Here is a 16842-nt window from a genome sequence, read left to right as displayed (position 1 = left end):
AAGACTTCTTTAAGTTTGCTCCAGACTAGGAGACTTGTATTTGCTCCAAGAAAACCAAGATTAGCATTCTTGTTTGCACTTCAGTCAGTTCCCTAAAGATAACAACTTTAAATTATGCAGTATCTACTTGGGGGAAGGGGGGGGGTCACCTATCCAGACTACAGTCTTCATTTTCTTAAAGCAATCACATGCAGTTGATAAAAGACAACTTGTAAAACTCCACAATAATTTCAAAAGGGAGAGCATTACTATCAGTAACATACACACAGGAGAGCTTAGCTGTACAACCCACGAAGGGCCCTATTCACTTTCAAAAGTATCATTTGTAATGTCGCATAGAATGCTGCAATATAAAAAAAGAGACGGAATGAGGCAAGATTTTCATACAATTGGCAAAAAAAAAAATTGGAAGTGAGGCTAAAAAGAATGTGAGCCAATCCTAAACTACTTCTTTTACCATGAAAGATATACTATATATAGCAGGGGTAGACAAACTGCAGCCCTCCAGATCATGGACTACAATTCCCATGAGCCCCTGCCAGCATTCGCTGGCAGGGGCTCATGGGAACTGTAGTCCATGGGCATCTGTGACTACTCATGGGAACTGTAGTCCATGGGCATCTCTGACTACCCCTGCATAGAATTACCTCTTTTATACTCACATTAGTCACCTTCCTTTTGCTAAAATACGTTAAGCTTTTAAACACTTTAATAGATTGTTGTGCCCCCAGAACACTTAAAAATATTTGGATATTATTTCAATATCGGAGCATTCATCCCTGACTTCACACAAAAAAAAAAACAGGATACTACAGAAAGCACCAGCCTGTCATTTTTTTTCCTTGTTAGTTTCATATTGCACACCCAATGCCAAAAAGGTGCACGCTGCAAAAACCACTACTGTAATATGCTAATAATGAAAGCTGCCGGATGAAAATTAGATTACTTCCATGGCTGCGCTGCCTTTTCAAATAACCCATTAGTTCTGGCAGGGCATTGTTCTTGACAAGCAGTTTTTCACAACCAGCTGATGCAGATATGAGAGTACTTTTACCTTTTAACTGAATAGCTAAGGAAATAGTTCTCCCTTAAAAGGGAGAAGGCAGCATTCCAGTGACAGGGCTCTAACATTCGGTTTCAAAGGGGTTGCCAGTTTCTTGCTGCAGTAACTGTCCTTTTCATCTTGAAGACAGAACACGACGATTTCAGGAACTGAGAGCACTCAGCTTTCTTGGCACAAACAGGACACGTCTCCGACTAAAACATACAACCCCAGTCACAAAACAAGGAAACCTGTTGTTGTTCCAAGTGTCAGGATATATGGTTTTGCTCCACAGTTCCACTGTTCATGTACACTCAGCAAAGATTAAAAAATAGGTCCTCTGAGGCGGCTTCATGGATTTCCTGAGTGCCATGTCTAGCCTTACTAAGGCACTGCAATTAGCATTAACTCCTCCTTTGTCCTCTTGCATTTTTTATAAGTGAATCAGGTTTTAAAGAGCGCTTTCTGACTCATTCTCAGCACAGTGTTACATAAATAGGCCTGGATTCTGGAGAGACAGCTTTCAGATTTCCCTTTCTGCTAAGGATTATAAAAAAGTAGTATTAAATTGTCCAGATGTTTAAGGTCAGAACTAATCTTCTGAAACAGCAATACTAGCTTTGTTGGGAGGCAGCACGTGACCTCTATGCAAAGAGAAGTAGGGGAAACGGGGAAAGAACCCCTATGACCCACTGACGAACCGGGCTCCCCTAGCACAGCTTCGAAAGAAGTTACAGGAGTTGCTAAGTCCGCTATTATGAGGGATTTCTTAGGGAACCCTTTCTCAACTTTTTTACCATTGGGAAAGCCCTGAAACATCCTTCAGTCTTTAAGAAACCCCAGAAGTGGTGCCATCATGGAAAATATGGTTGGGAAGCATAGCTGGGTACATGCCCACCCGGGGCTCCTCCCCTTCACACCTCCTCTAGGCCCATCACTGGCCATTTTGGGAGCTGGGGGCAGATCAACATGACCATATACGGTCATATCACCCAATAAATGTTTAACAAATGTAAAAAAATATTTTAAAAATTAATTAACTCCCACCCACTCAGGAAACCCTTCTAGGGCCGTCAAGAAAGTCTATCTTAGGGTAAGGAAAAGACCAGTCCACTGGCAACTTAGCCTGCAGTAAAAGAGGAACAGAAAACAACTGAATCTGGTACCAAGTATGGACCAGCACTTAAAAACAGCAACAACACAATGTTTGAGAATTGTAAGAGATAAGGACTACTTTATGGCATTACCTTGGACTACTTCTGTAATTTTATTTTTGCACTGATCATGACATATGATCTGATCATTTTACTGTTTCTAATTTGTTATCCTAATGTCACTGCGCTATGTTGTCAGAGGTTTCATACTATCTGACTTACCCTACATAACCTGCCTGGAGACTCAATGAGAAAGGTGGGATATAAATAAGGCAGCTTTAAAAAAATCAAGATGCCTCTATCCCAGCATCTTGCTCCTGGCAGCATAAAACCAACACAAGGTATGGTTAGCAAAAAGCAAACTGCCTGAAAAACTAATTTTAAAGGATGGCATGTCAAAATTACCTTTTTTTCAATCTTCTCTGGTTACCGTTCTTACACAGATCATGCCCTGCTACCAATTACTACTGCAGAACTATTGTGGCTACATAATTTACAAGATTTATTATTTACGCTGTAAATTAGGAGTAACTGCCATTGTCTGGCTCTGCACTCACCATTACTACAACTTAATCCCGTAAATATCAGACAGCACCTAGCACAATGTTAGGCAATTAAGTTGGTTCATGCCTGTCATGAACAAACGCTAATTTGTCTCTGCCATTACAGTGAGCTTTAAAAAAATGCAGAAATAATAAGTTCGAACCATTCACACTGACAGAGCTTTCCTCTGAGTTCACAAGAGAATCATAGAACCATAGAGTTGGAAGAGGCCATACAGGCCATCTAGTCCAACCCCCTGCTCAACGCAGGATCATCCCTAAGCATCCTAAAGCATCCTAAAGAGAATACCTATATGCATCTTAGACTATGTCCAGACAGGACACGACCATAGTTAAGAGGGAAATGTGTGCGATACCTGTTTGTGGCATGGACAAAGGCAGTCCTGGGTATCTCAGTTATACATGAAATGTGGAAAAGAGCTCTCACCTGCCCAGTATCAAGTCATATCAGAGGGGAGAAAAGCTTTTGCCAGCACGTGAACATGTGGCTGGAAGTCTGTCAGGAGAAAGTATTAACACAATAGCAGGACAACTCAAATAGCAGGCACCTTGATTATGTATTTCCTTGTTTATAAGATTTTTATACCGCCCTTCCATAGAACTCGGGGCGGGTTACATATAACATCACGGAGGATACATGGAACGACCTAACATATAACATAGTCAATACATCAACAATAATCTAACTGTGGTTCTGAATAACACAATTTCAATGGTCTTAAACAACAACAATATAACAAGAATGGTATCTAAGGCCCCCAGAGAGGTCAGACTGGTTCAGGCCATGGAGGGGATGTCTAAGGGGGACCTGTGGATGTTATTTGGGTTTGGTCGGTCTCAGGCAAATGCCTGGTGGAGGAGCTCCCTTTTGCGAAATTAACAAGTCCTTAATAAGCCCTGGTGTGAGGTGGGCCCAGGATCTCTGGGACAATTAATGTTTTCCAGGATCAAGATGGGTGCTTCGTCCATCCTGCCCCTGCCTCCTATTCTGGAAACTCACAGGCTTTGTCATGGAGATGGACCAAACTCCTTTCATAGTCTCCTGCAGCTTTCTGAAGGACTGGTCTGGGAGCTGAGGGAGCAGTGAATGAGCAAGCCTGAAGGCTTCTTGATGGCAACAGACTTACTGATTCATTTAGGAGGCATTTTGAGCCAAAGTCAACTCTGCTAAAACATATGATTGGCTTCTACCAGCTGCTGGTGATTTCAGTCCAATGGCAGCAACTCAGCATCTTTGCAGACCTTTGCTGACTGCTGCGAAACACACATGCTACTACATATGAAGTTAGTAACACAGCCCCACAATACGTATACATTGCTGCACTTAAAAGTGAACACAAAGGCTGGAAACAGAGGAAGTAAATATGTGAATTTAGGCAAACATTGAAAGTCCTGCCATGCACTCACAGTGCCTTTGCAGTTCGGCATCCCAGCACAAGTCTCTCCTTGAGCTTGTTACTCAAGCCTGACTTAGAAAAGGTTAGGTTAGCTTTTAAAGAATTCCAGAATAACGCAGGATCTTGTAGGTCTGGAGATACCTGGGTGGATCTCAAAGGGGATACGCCAAAATAAAATTAGGAATCATAGAATCATAGAGTTGGAAGGGGCCATACAGGCCATCTAGTTCAACCCCCTGCTCAACGCAGGATCAGCCCTAAGCATCCTAAAGCATCCAAGAAAAGTGTGTATCCAACCTTTGCTTGAAGACTGCCAGTGAGGGGGAGCGCACCACCTCCTTAGGCAGCCTATTCCACTGCTGAACTACTCTGACTGTGAAAAATTTTTCCTGATATCTAGCCTATATCGTTGTACTAGGAAGACAGCGCAAGAGTGATTGTGGACATAATATATTCAAAATAAAGCAAACATATAAAGAACCTAACTAAGCACCTGAGAATCAGTTCCCAAAGTAACCACACATATACAGCAACAAGAGGGCACAGTCATGAAAGGAAGGAAATCGGGAAATTTTAGGGAAGGGATATACAACCAAAATCCTGGGTTGGAGGACTGGAGAGATCCAGGGGCAAACACAGCTGATGTCTGAGGAGCAAAGTGAGGATGGAGAAAAAAAGAGACAGGAACACAGTTGCCAGAGTATTCAGGTTGTGAGAAAACCTGGCACACTTTTCACGGACCTAATTTTTTTTTATGGGGAATAGTCCCAAAGCTGGATATGGGGACCCACTTTCCCAGGAACCTGGCTGATCCAAGATGTGAAGTCTGAATCTCATTGGCTGGTTTAAAGTTAACCTCCGTCAAACACTGGTGGGGAAAATACCTTGATAAGGCTATTGTGAGCCAAATCTGCATGACTACAATGAGCCTAGGGTGAGCAACATGATTACCCTACTTTAATTAAGTTGCAATGAGCCAAATCTGCATTGATACAAAAGTCTGGACAGTCAAGATAGCGCCTGAAACAGGATGAAATGTAAATTAATGGCTTGAGTGCTCTTCTTGATTGAGCAAAAAAAGGGAGGGGAAAGATGAACTAGGCATTGGTTAATGAAATGGAAACTTCCTTGGGCTGGGCAGGCACCTCTGGGATATGCCAGTATATTCCAGTGTTGAAAAGTCTTTTGTTAGTGAGAACAAAGTGAGAACCCTAAACTGGGGGAGATTGCATTTAATCAGTTTGCAATGCCACAGCACGCCCCTCCTGACCTGGATAGCCCAGGAATACCCAATCTCACCAGATCTTGGAAGCTAAGCAGGGTGGGTCTTGGTTAGTATTTAGCGATATTTAGATAGGAGACCTCCAAGGAAAATTAGGGTCATGACATGGAGGCAAGCAATGGCAAAGCAAGTCCCAACATCTCTGGCCTGGCTGTCAGATGATCCTAATAATTGTAGGATCATCCTGGCTACACTACACACGCCACAAGATAAATAAATACCTACCTCTTTCCAGAACAAATTTAGAGTCCAGGGGGCACCTTTAAGACCAACAAAGTTTTATTCAAGGCATGAGCTTCCATGTGCAGGCATGGAAGTAATCGGTTCAAATTTACAGATACAGTATGAGAATGAATTAACATACAGCATAAATGAAAATGGTTCCAGAGACCTGCACCCAAAAGCTCATCCCTTGAATAAAACTTTGTTAGTCTTAAAGGTGCCACTGGAATCTACATTTGTTCTGCTGCTTCAGAGCAGCATGGCTACCTACTTGAATCTATCTTTTTCCTGCACATGCATGGCTATACCCTGGTGCCATTATGAGGCCCTCCAGATTCAGATGCCCTGGCAATTAGGCTCTAAAAGGGGGCACCTTTAAATCCAAAGTAAGATCGGGACCCCCTCCATCAAAGGGGACTCTGTTGGAGGAGGGGCTGGGGTCCTTTCAAGCTACCGTAGGTAAAATGCTACTATTCGCCCAAATCAAACATGTTAGTATGCATTCTCTTCACAACATGATCTCTATAAAACAGCCAACGTGTTTTGAAAGAGTTTTTGAAAATGATTATCAGAACATACACAAGGCATACACCTCCCATCTGACGTGGAGATAAATTGTTGTAAACGGGACATGGCTTTATTACCAGCTCTGCTCCTCCCCGCCAGCCCTGTAAGCTTGAGGTGAGTTGACTCCTGGAAGCAAAGAAACACCTGGGAAAAGTTTAGATTTTTAAAAGATTTTTTACCACCTGGTTTCAGTCGCAGTTGCTGATCTTCGTATTATATTGTGGCAAGATTTTAAGCTGATTTTATATCAAAACTAGTAGAAAGCCTGCTGCAAGCATAAAAGCAGCATGAGCAAGCAGGATAGCGGTTGGAGGGGGAGGCAGCGACGGCGAGGAGCGGAGAGGGCGCGCGAGTACCTTGAGGGAGGCGCCTTTCAGCAAGCAATATCAGCTCCAGATTTCTGAAGGCTTTTAGGAAAGATGCTTTCCTTAGGCTTCATTCCAGTGTGAGGTATGGCATGCAACATGGGAAGGCATACTAGATGGAACGGCATTAAACTGCTGGGTTAAGTACCATTCTCCTCCTTCGGCCTTTCTTCCCTTTCAAGAATGCAGCTTCTGAAATCACTGCATCCTGGGAGGCTGAGCTGAGGGGAGGAGACTGCTCACTTTGTTGGAAGGTACAGAAAGCAACCACTTGGAAGTCCCAGAAGAGCAGTATTCTGACAACTGAAGGCAGGACATCTCCTTCCCAGGCTGACAACAGGAGAACTCCACAAAGAGATTTCAGAAAACAACTCTATCAAGATCTCCCAAGTGAAAATACCTGTTTTTCTCCCTACAGGATGGTTGTGGGAAGGGGCACTCATGAAAGTCAGCAAACACATGTATTAATATGACTCCCTCTCACAAGAAAGGAAGAGACATGTGGAAGGGAAGTATTGCCCAAGCTAAGCCAGTAGGTCATAATGCTGCAGAACTCCACTAATGCATGAAGTATGGACCATTGTGTCTCCAGGGAAAAGAGAAGAACTCTTAATGAAGCAAAGAATCATACAGTTGGAAAGGACCTCTAGAGTCATTTAGACCAACCCCCTGCACAATGCTGGAACTACCTGCCTACCCACAGTGACCCCAATTTCATGCACAAGTGATCCCCCGCACCGAAAAAATTATCCAGAATAAAGCCTGGCCTGGAGGGAATTTGGCTACCACCCCACAGTGGCAATCAGCAGTTCCCTGGGTATGCAGGGAAAGGCCACAAGAGACAAACACTGACACATCCCTTCCTGCCCACCCACTCACCATCTGCCTAAGTTCACAGAATCCGCATTTCTGTCAGATGACTATCTAGCTTCTGCTTAAAAACTTCCAAAGAAGGGGGAGTGTTCTGGAAGGTTCATAGTGCAGGAATATGTCAAGGAACAGTAAGGACTATCAATAGGTCAGTTTTTGTTCTTAGTAAAATTTCTTTTAACCTAGAAAGGGTAAAAACAAAACCAGAACAGAAAGCCAAAACAAAGCCGCACAGCTGAGTATCAATAAACAAGAATCACAAATAGGAGCCAAGAGATAAAACTGGCCTACATAACTAAACTTGTGTTGCCAATAGCCCTTTGTCAGGTTGATCAAGATAAAGGTCGGCATCTGAGAAGTAAGATTTCTGCTTGACTTTCCCTCTACACACAGATCATGAAATAGTAATGAAGAAATGTAGATTTCTGACAAGTGCTTTCTACATCTGTATCCTTAGACAAAATTGTCTAATTCCCTCTCATTATGTTAATGTATCATGAATTGCTAGCTGTAAGCAGGGAACACTAAAGCATTTTATGTTTATGTCTCCTAAAATTTGCTCCCTTGTGGACACAATAAAGGAAAGCGTTTCATCTAAAAATACCACTAGTTGTATTATTTAGGGGGTATTGAGACCATTAATACTGATGAGGCTCAGAAGTAGATCCAGGAGTCATGTAACAGCTGGACAGCGAGTTGAGCAACTGCGTTTATCAGAGCTCCCCCTCTACCCATGGTAATTCTCACCCAAATTGGTACACATACGGGGCCTGTAAGACTCATAGTACCCTCCTTGACTGTTTGGGTAAAACAGACAATTAATGTACCAGGGCCAAATTATCTAGAGCAGGGGTAGTCAACCTGTGGTCCTCCAGATGTTCATGGACTACAATTCCCATGAGCCACTTCCAGCAAACGCTGGCAGGGGCTCATGGGAATTGTAGTCCATGGACATCTGGAGGACCACAAGTTGACTACCCCTGATCTAGGGCACAGCTGGACAAACGGTGGCTCTCCAGATGACGATGAACTAAAGTTAGCATAAGCCCGGCCAACTGATCACACTGGCAGGGGCTCATGGTAATTGTAGTCCATGGAAATCTAGAGAGCCACAGTTTAGCCACCCCTGGTCTAGAATGTTAGAACTGTCCCCAAAACAAGCAAAGGAAAATAGTTCTTAAATGAGAAAAATATACCTCTAACTAAAACGACAAGAATAGCATATGAGACAATAAAACGTGAGGGGGGGAGACCAGCTACCCACAGGGGAAACTAGGGAAGCCTTGGGGAGATAGAAGAGGTCATATGAGCCCCATCATGAAGAGAAGAGACCCTCAAGAGTCCAGTCCAATGAAGGCTTCAGACCACAGATCTGGGAATCAAGAGAACTAGGGGTGCAGGAAAGGAATCCAGTGATCACTGGATTTAAAATCGAAGTGACTTTGCCAAGGAGGGTGGAAGTGTAGAAAAATACACTAACTGTGAGGTTGAGGAAACAGGCTCAGGATGGAGAAACAGTAATCGGGAAGGTGACTTTTGTACACCCTTAATTATATGAACTGATGAGCTTATGCTTTGCAAGGGCAGGATTGGATTTAGGGTTGAAACTGAAGTCTTACTGGAGAATTTGGAAACAACTCGAGTGGAGACTGGAACACGGTACTATTGACTGAGACCGTCCGTGACTGACAATGGGATGGGAGAGATATCAAGCTGACAATGGGGCAGGTTGGGGCAGGGCTAAAAAGTCTGAATCAACCTGGGGAGTGGAAGGGTTTGGCAGAGTCAGGAGCCTCAGTCATTGTCCTACAAATCTGAGTAAATTATTTCTAGCCAGGGTGTGAGGAGGCTTTAAGGGTTTGAGACAAAAGGCATTTAATCAGTGCACTCTGTAGAGCAGCCTTTCTCCATTTTTTTTACCAATGAGAAACTCCTGAAACGTTTTTCAGGTTTCAAGAAATCCCAGAAGTGGCACGATCATGCAGAATATGGTTGTGGAGCATAGCTGTGTACTTGCCCACCAAGGACCCCTCCCCTTCCCACCCCCTCCAGGCCCATCACTGGCCATTTTGGTGGGGAGGGCAGGTCAACATGACCATACATGGTCCTATCACCTGATAAATGTTTAACAATTTTTTAAAATATATTTTAGAATGATTAACTCCCACCCATTCTGGAAACCCTTCCAGGGCTGGCAAGAAACCCCAGGGTTTCAACAAAATTCTGGTTGAGAAAGCCCTCGGTAGAGCATTCTGGTAAGTGGGCTATTCCCATTTCAGTGTTCAGGGGAATTCCTACCAGTTTTACGTCCCTCGATTTAATATCGAGCTGGATATGTTATCCAAGCCTCTGTAACCACTACATGAGTTTCAAAGACTGCCTTCACATCCTGAGTTAGAAACAATACTTGAGATCTCATAAGGATGGTTGTCAGGTTACCCATACAGACTAAAATTTTAATCTTAGCAGTTGCAAAGAAAATTTCCAGTATGATCAATTACAGAAACAAATGTTTTAAGCCATGGTGATACGAACAGGCAGTGCTAACAGACTGATTTGCCTAGCAGCCTCTTGGCTTTTCAGAAATACTTCTTCAGGCTTCAGGCCTACAAAATCACAGAAGCCTCTCTCTCTTTCTCTCTCAGTGGCCTACTCCACCAGGAAGCTGGGTATGATTCTCAATGCCTCCCTCTCAATGGAGGCTCAGATCACGATGCTAGCATGGCTGGCATTTTACCACCTTCGCCAAGCCAAACTACTAGCATCCTACTTGGTCCTGGAACACCTAGCCACAGTGATCCATGTGACGGTCACCTCTAGACTGGACTTCTGCAACTCCCTGTACACAGGCCTACCCTTAACTTTGATCCAGAAACTACAACTGGTCCAGAACACAGTGGCTAGGGTCCTGACAGCAACACCACAGAGGTCCCACATTCAACCCATCCTCCAGCAGCTGCACTGACTTCCAGTCACATTCCAGATCAGGTTTAAGGTTCCAGTTATGACCTTTAAGGCCATATGCAGTCTGGGCCCAGTGTACCTGAGGGATCACCTTTCTGCCACCTGTCGAGAGCCTTACGCTCCACTACCTTCAACTACCTGGTGATCCTTGGTCCCAAGGAAGCTCACTTAACCAGGGCTAGAGCTTTCTCCATCCTGGCCCCCACCTGGTGGAATGAGCTCCCAGAGGAGATCAGGGCCTTAATGGAACTTGAACAGTTCCGCAGGGTCGGCAAAAGGGAGCTCCTCCACCAGGCATTTGGTTGAGGTCAACCTGAACCAACCACTAACTATTGGTCCCCGAGCCTCCCTCCTATGGTAACCACTGCTGATCTGTCCACAGGGCCATCAGTATGCATTAGTTGATTTAATGTTCTCCCCATTGTTCTACTATGTTACCTACTGTAACCACTGTATTATTATTGCTATAAATATCGAGTTACCTGTATCGTTTCCATTTTATGTAAACTGCCCTGAGCCTTCAGGGAGGGCAGTATATAAATATATAATAAATAAACAAAAGAGAAAATATTCAGTCATTTCAGATTTCACAATCTTTTCATTGGAAAAGGTTGAAAATGTCCTTTTCATGTTTACTTTTGGAATGAGTGAAATGTTTTTCAGAATGATGCTTTTCTCAGTAAAAAAGAGAAAAAAAATGTATAGGAGGCATTCCCCTCCCTCAAGCTCCCCCAAATTTCCCTGTGTTTCCATTAGAAAAACTAAAAAAGTCCTCAAATTTTTAAAAATTCCCCACTGATTTTTCCTCTTTTTTTCTGGACCTGTACAACTGTAACATTTAAGCTGCATGGAACAGACTCCCATCTCAAACAAATTACTACCATAGAAGCTTATCAACTGGTTCCAAATTTAGAGAATAATGTGGCTGTACTTGCTACAGCCAGCAAGTATCCATTCTGCAAGTCCATTCACAGTGAAGAGCTAATGAGAGCTCATATTTAAAAAGACATATGCAGACGTCAGACCTACAGATCCCTGGGGCAATAGATGCTGAGGCAAGGTCAGCCTAGGATAAATACTTGGTGAGTTCTGTTTAATTCTCTCGTCTGTTTACTAGGAAGTCTCTTTTTGCCACAAACTAACCACATTCAGACACTGCTGCAACTGAGAAATAGTGGGCTTTGCTGATGAACTAAATGTTATGTGTGCAGCTGGAAGCTCAGGTCTGCATCTCTACACTGACCTCCAGCACATCTTCTTAAGCATTAGAATCATAGAATCATAGAATCATAGAGTTGGAAGGGGGCATACAGGCCATCTAGTCCAAGCCCCTGCTCTACGCAGGATCAGCCCTAAGCATCCTAAAGTATCCCAGAAAAATGTGTATCCAACCTTTGCTTGAAGACTACCACTGAGGGGGAGCTCACCACCTCCTTAGGCAGCCTATTCCACTGCTGAACTACTCTGACTGTGAAAAAATTTTTCCTGATATCTAGCCTATATCGTTGTACTTGTAGTTTAAACCCATTACTGCGTGTCCTTTGCAGCCAACGGAAACTGCATCCTGCCCTCCTCCAAGTGACAACCTTTCAAATACTTAAAGAGGGCTATCATGTCCCCTCTCAACCTCCTTTTCTCCAGGCTGAACCTATCACTTCTGGATGGGGGGAAAGACCCAGCAAACATCCTTTCTTCATCATCATCATGTTCTATAATGTACTTAAAATTATTCTGCAAAGAATCTCATGCATTATCATTTCACTTTTATATGACAAAGATTTAAGCAAGGTACCTCACAACTGTAGAAAAGAACTGGGCATTTTAAGTAATAAGCAATACTAGCTGAAAAGGTTTTTGGCATCTGTAAAGAAAAAAGTACATATCTAACGCAGTTGAGGCTCGCAGAGAAAGGGCAGAGAAAAGAATTTCCTGTTTTTGTAGATATCTGTCTTTGGTCTGTATCAGCCAGTTCAGAAGCTTTATATATAAAGCTATTCGAAACTGGCTACAGGAAAACCGTAACTAGCATAGCTACCTTCCTTTTGCAAGTTATGTTAAAGGCTTCAAATGAAAGTCAGTACAGAGTTATTTTAGAAGCAGAATCACCAGTTAGTTGTACAATGAGAACCCAAGACTTACAGCTTTTAAAAGTCAGAAGCAACTATCTTCTAATTTTTACAATTGTATCCAGATTTCTATGCAATTTAGTGTAATTTGTATTTCTACTTATGTACCCTGCCTTGAGACCAATTTTGGAGAGGGGTGGGTTAAAAATCTCAAAAATAAATAAACAAACAGGTCTTTCATACGGACTTGAATTCTTCAAAAGGTAAATTATGAAATCAACATTTTACTGCAATTAAATTATTATTAGTTATTTTAGCCCAGAGTTGTAGTGCTGGTCAGTAACTGTGATCCAAAGAACTTTGCAACTATTTCTGTGTGTCCAACAAAACCTTAATCTCTCTCAAACAGCAATTTGCCACACCAAACAATCAGCCTCTTTTGAAACTGAGGAAGCAAATCATACTATACTATATGATACAGAGTCTGCTACCTAAGTGGGTGGAGGAAAGAGAACAGAAGTATCTCAGACCCAGCTGGTCATACCTAAAACAAACATTTGTATCTCAGCTGTTATTAAAGGACTAAGGTCCCCCCCCCCCACAATCCAGAGACCTACATGGGATTCTTGGAGGCAGGGGCTTGTCTATTCATTTCAATAGAGAAATGGTACTTATACATGCAAATTAGGCCAAACTATGTGGGGAAATAGGCTCCTATGGGCAGAGAGCTGGTGAAGAACTGGAGCTGCAGAAACTATTAGGATATCATGACAACAGACATATTGACTTTATAAATACATACACAGAACCTTATGTATGCCACACATAACTGGCCTTCAGTGGCTTTCCATTCATGCCACCGTGTATTTTTTAGCAAATCATTGTAACAGTTTTAATGCATCTATCTTCCTCAAATGCTCACACAGCATACTGAAGACTCTCGTGACTTGAAATTTTTTAATAGCCTATTCTAGCTTGTTCCTGAGAGAATCAAAAAGGAGCAACGGCCATAGTCCGGTGTCAAAGAGGAATTCAGAAACCATTTACACATCTGTGCCATCTCAATATGAATGGAAACAAAAGCTCCCCACCTAAGGCTATTATATAGTTAGGGGCCGACAAGCCTTTTTTCCCTGTAATATGAAGGACATGAATAATGGCTTTGAATGTCATTAGGAGACATGTCGGAGTGGCGGTATAAAACTAGTTTCGTTTCCTTGTGTGTGCCATGATAAATGCAACAAAAATACTGCAAAAGAATTAGGGTGTATTACAGGACAAGGAAAAGGAAGAGGGAATACAGGCAGGTAAGTATGATAACAGAGTTTTTAGAAAAAGAAACAAAATCATAACCACAGAAACACACAGGGTACTGATTTTCATACTGGCTGCCAAATGCACCATAGTTTGTATAACAAGGAAATTTCTCAGGGGCTAAAAGAAGTTAATCCACTGAAGCATTACTGGAGTAGAGTCAACTTGGTATGGAAATTTTACCATAAGAGATAAATTTTTAAAGTAAATACTCAATAGATAAGATAAGCGTTTTTAAAAGGTATAAAATGAAAGAAGGGGTAATAAAAATGTGACACTTATAAAGCATAAATATAATTGCTGCAATTAACCCCTCCAATTACTACAATAAAAGCAAAAATTGTGGTTTGTATATTCAGTAGCTGGTATCTTTCTATATCATGCTGATTAATGAACCCATGTATCCAATTTTATATTTCTAAATTTAGCAGAGCAACTGACATGACACACTCACAATCATAATGGAAGATTAAAAAAAAAAATAACAGCCTGTTTTCTTAATAGAGACTTGAATAGCTTTGCCCTAGAAATTAATATTTACCAAGTGTTTCCTGATGAAAAGACAGAAAAGAGATCAGCATTTAATTTAAGAAGAATGCTCTGACAGGCAGAAAAATACATGATAACAGAATGTAAGTAAGGACCACAAAACCAAGAGAAGCTTTTTAAAAATATTAACCTTAGAGCTGCACTTTAGTAACACACTGCACTAAAATGGTATCTTTCTGGATATATATTATTAGAGATATATTGTTGTGGTTGTTATACAGTAAATAAAATAGTACATTCAGTTATCAGTTTCTTAAGGTTTAAGCAGAATGGTCGAATTGACTGAAAGTAGTGGTGTGTTTTGTTTGTTTTTTGTTTTGGTTTGTTTTGGTTTGTTTGTTTTTTGCTAAAACTTGGTTTGCATTCAACTCCATACATTGCATACTGCTCAAGCTCAATGCAACTTGATGGTACTTCACAAACACACTCAGACACTGTGAACAGTTACATTGTGAGGTTTCATGACTCCTTTTAATTTTAATAAACTGCATAATTGGGATAATTTACACAACCAACAGTATTAAAAGAGAAATTAGGATTTTTACAAATCTTTGCTGCAGTTATGTTCCTTGAGGATGAAATGGAAATACTTAACAAAGGTTTGATTCCTCCCCCCCCTCCCATGCAGCCGTGGATGGAGTTGAGGCCCTTCTTTTCCACACAACTTATGATTTAACGTTTTTGAACCAAATACCAGATTGATGAAGTATGCTTTGGTTTGGGGCAAGGGTCATGGATATGTATACCAGAAATGTATGCATTATGGAATATACTTGCCAAGGAGAATCTTGCCATGCAGTGCATAAGCTTGCTTAAAAACACTCTCTCTGAAAGAAACAAAACACAATGTTGTGAGCACTTTACTGCTGTATGCAATCAATATACAATTTAATACAATTAGTGTTTCATGAAACTGGAGAAGCATTAGATACTTTCAAAGTTAAGGAACAGTAACTCAGCAAGGTTAACTATCTTGAACTTCACGTTATATAAAATTATATAAAATAACTAATATAAATAAAATAAAATAAATAAATATGTGGAAGAATAGCACCACCTGTATCATCACTGCCAATACTTTTCCCAAACATAACTTCACACAACTCTACAGACTTCGAACTGCTCTGGTTGAAAAAGCCACCAGGAACAATCATCATCATCATTAGTATAAAATGGCATGGATATTCAATTATTCATTTGTTCCCTACCCCCAACATGACAAGGAATGAGGAAGCCACAGAACCCAATTTTCAAGACCTGAGCAGGGCATTTAACGATAGGACATTTTGGAGGTCATTCATTCATAGCGCCACCATAACGGCACTGACAGACACAGTTCCTTCATGCTAACTGGTAGTTTAAATGTGTACATAACTAGTTCTGAGATTCTGCTTCCTCAAATGAGAGTAGCTACTAATCAGTTAACTTGTATCATTTGTTCTATCCATACTAGTGTTACAGATATGACCTTGAGCTACCTAAGAAACAAAAATGTATCGTATTCTCCAGAAATGTAAATTATAGGCCAAACCACAAAAGAAATTCTGAAACCATTTCTTACTGCAGAAACTATTAGTCAGTCCTAGGAAAGAAGGAAATTATTGACAGCTGGACTCTCACAAGGTATGTGGAATGCATACCTGCTCCTTGGTACTCCATCTCTCAGACACACACACAGATGCAAACTCCTTCCCCCCCCCCATTCCCCTCTGTCCCGTACCTCTCATTTCCCTGACCTGACCCCTGTACCTCTTGCTTCCCTCCAACGTCCACTTCCCCTCTCCCTCTCTTTAACTCTTGTGGCAACGCTGCCCCAGCCTGCTGCCGCGATGCCCACAACTGTCCTGGCTGCTTTGGGCAGCGGCAGCACTGGCCCAGCCTGCTGCAGCATTGCCTTGTGACTCCCCAGTCGCCTCGGGCAGCGGCAGTGCCCATAAATGCCCCAGCCTCTTCTGGCATGCGCCCTGGGGTGGAACTACAAACATCGTGCCCATACCCATTTTCATCCGAGGGGGCATACCAGAAGATGTGTTCCACATCAGAAATACATTATAAGTATACATTATGATTGTCCCTACAAAATGGAAGGATGTAAGAATTTAGCTTCATGAACACCCGAAGTTTAAAAGCAGCCCTTTAAAAATTATAGTAATTTGAGCTTCATCTGAGCTACAGCTTCACTTCACCAGTAATTGACAGGCTTCTTCTGCCTTTAGCTTTTGTAAACAGTTCAATATCCTTCCAGTGAAAGCAATACAGTAAACAGGATCAGCAGCAGCAGAGACACAAAGAAATACAGCCTGATCCTATGCTAGTTTACTTAGGAGAGGAATGGGAAGGCGACTGTAAGCCGCTTTGAGCCTCCTTCGGGTAGGGAAAAGCGGCATATAAGAACCAACTCTTCTTCTTATTATTTATTTTGGGATTTATATTCTGCCCTGGCTTTGAAAACTCAGGGTGGATTACTTACAGTAATGTATCAAGAGG

The 16842-nt window shown here is 41.9% G+C and overlaps 1 protein-coding gene across 5 annotated transcripts in view; it reads right to left on the bottom strand.

The window, feature by feature from the left end:
• The window catches only part of NCOA3 (nuclear receptor coactivator 3), a 109773-nt gene that overhangs the window by 52239 nt on the left and 40692 nt on the right, over positions 1 to 16842 (bottom strand). For 4 of the 5 annotated variants that reach the window (XM_077335553.1, XM_077335556.1, XM_077335555.1 and 1 more), the window contains exon 2: positions 15133 to 15182. The exons of the other annotated variant lie outside the window; for it this stretch is intronic. The gene's annotated coding sequence lies outside the window, so the exon portion shown is untranslated. The remainder of the gene's footprint in view (positions 1 to 15132; positions 15183 to 16842) is intronic. 5 annotated transcript variants of the gene reach the window in all.

The sequence above is a fragment of the Paroedura picta genome, chromosome 4 (assembly GCF_049243985.1).
Source record: "Paroedura picta isolate Pp20150507F chromosome 4, Ppicta_v3.0, whole genome shotgun sequence".
Lineage (NCBI taxonomy): Eukaryota > Metazoa > Chordata > Lepidosauria > Squamata > Gekkonidae > Paroedura > Paroedura picta.
This window is presented reverse-complemented; position numbering and strand designations above follow the sequence as displayed.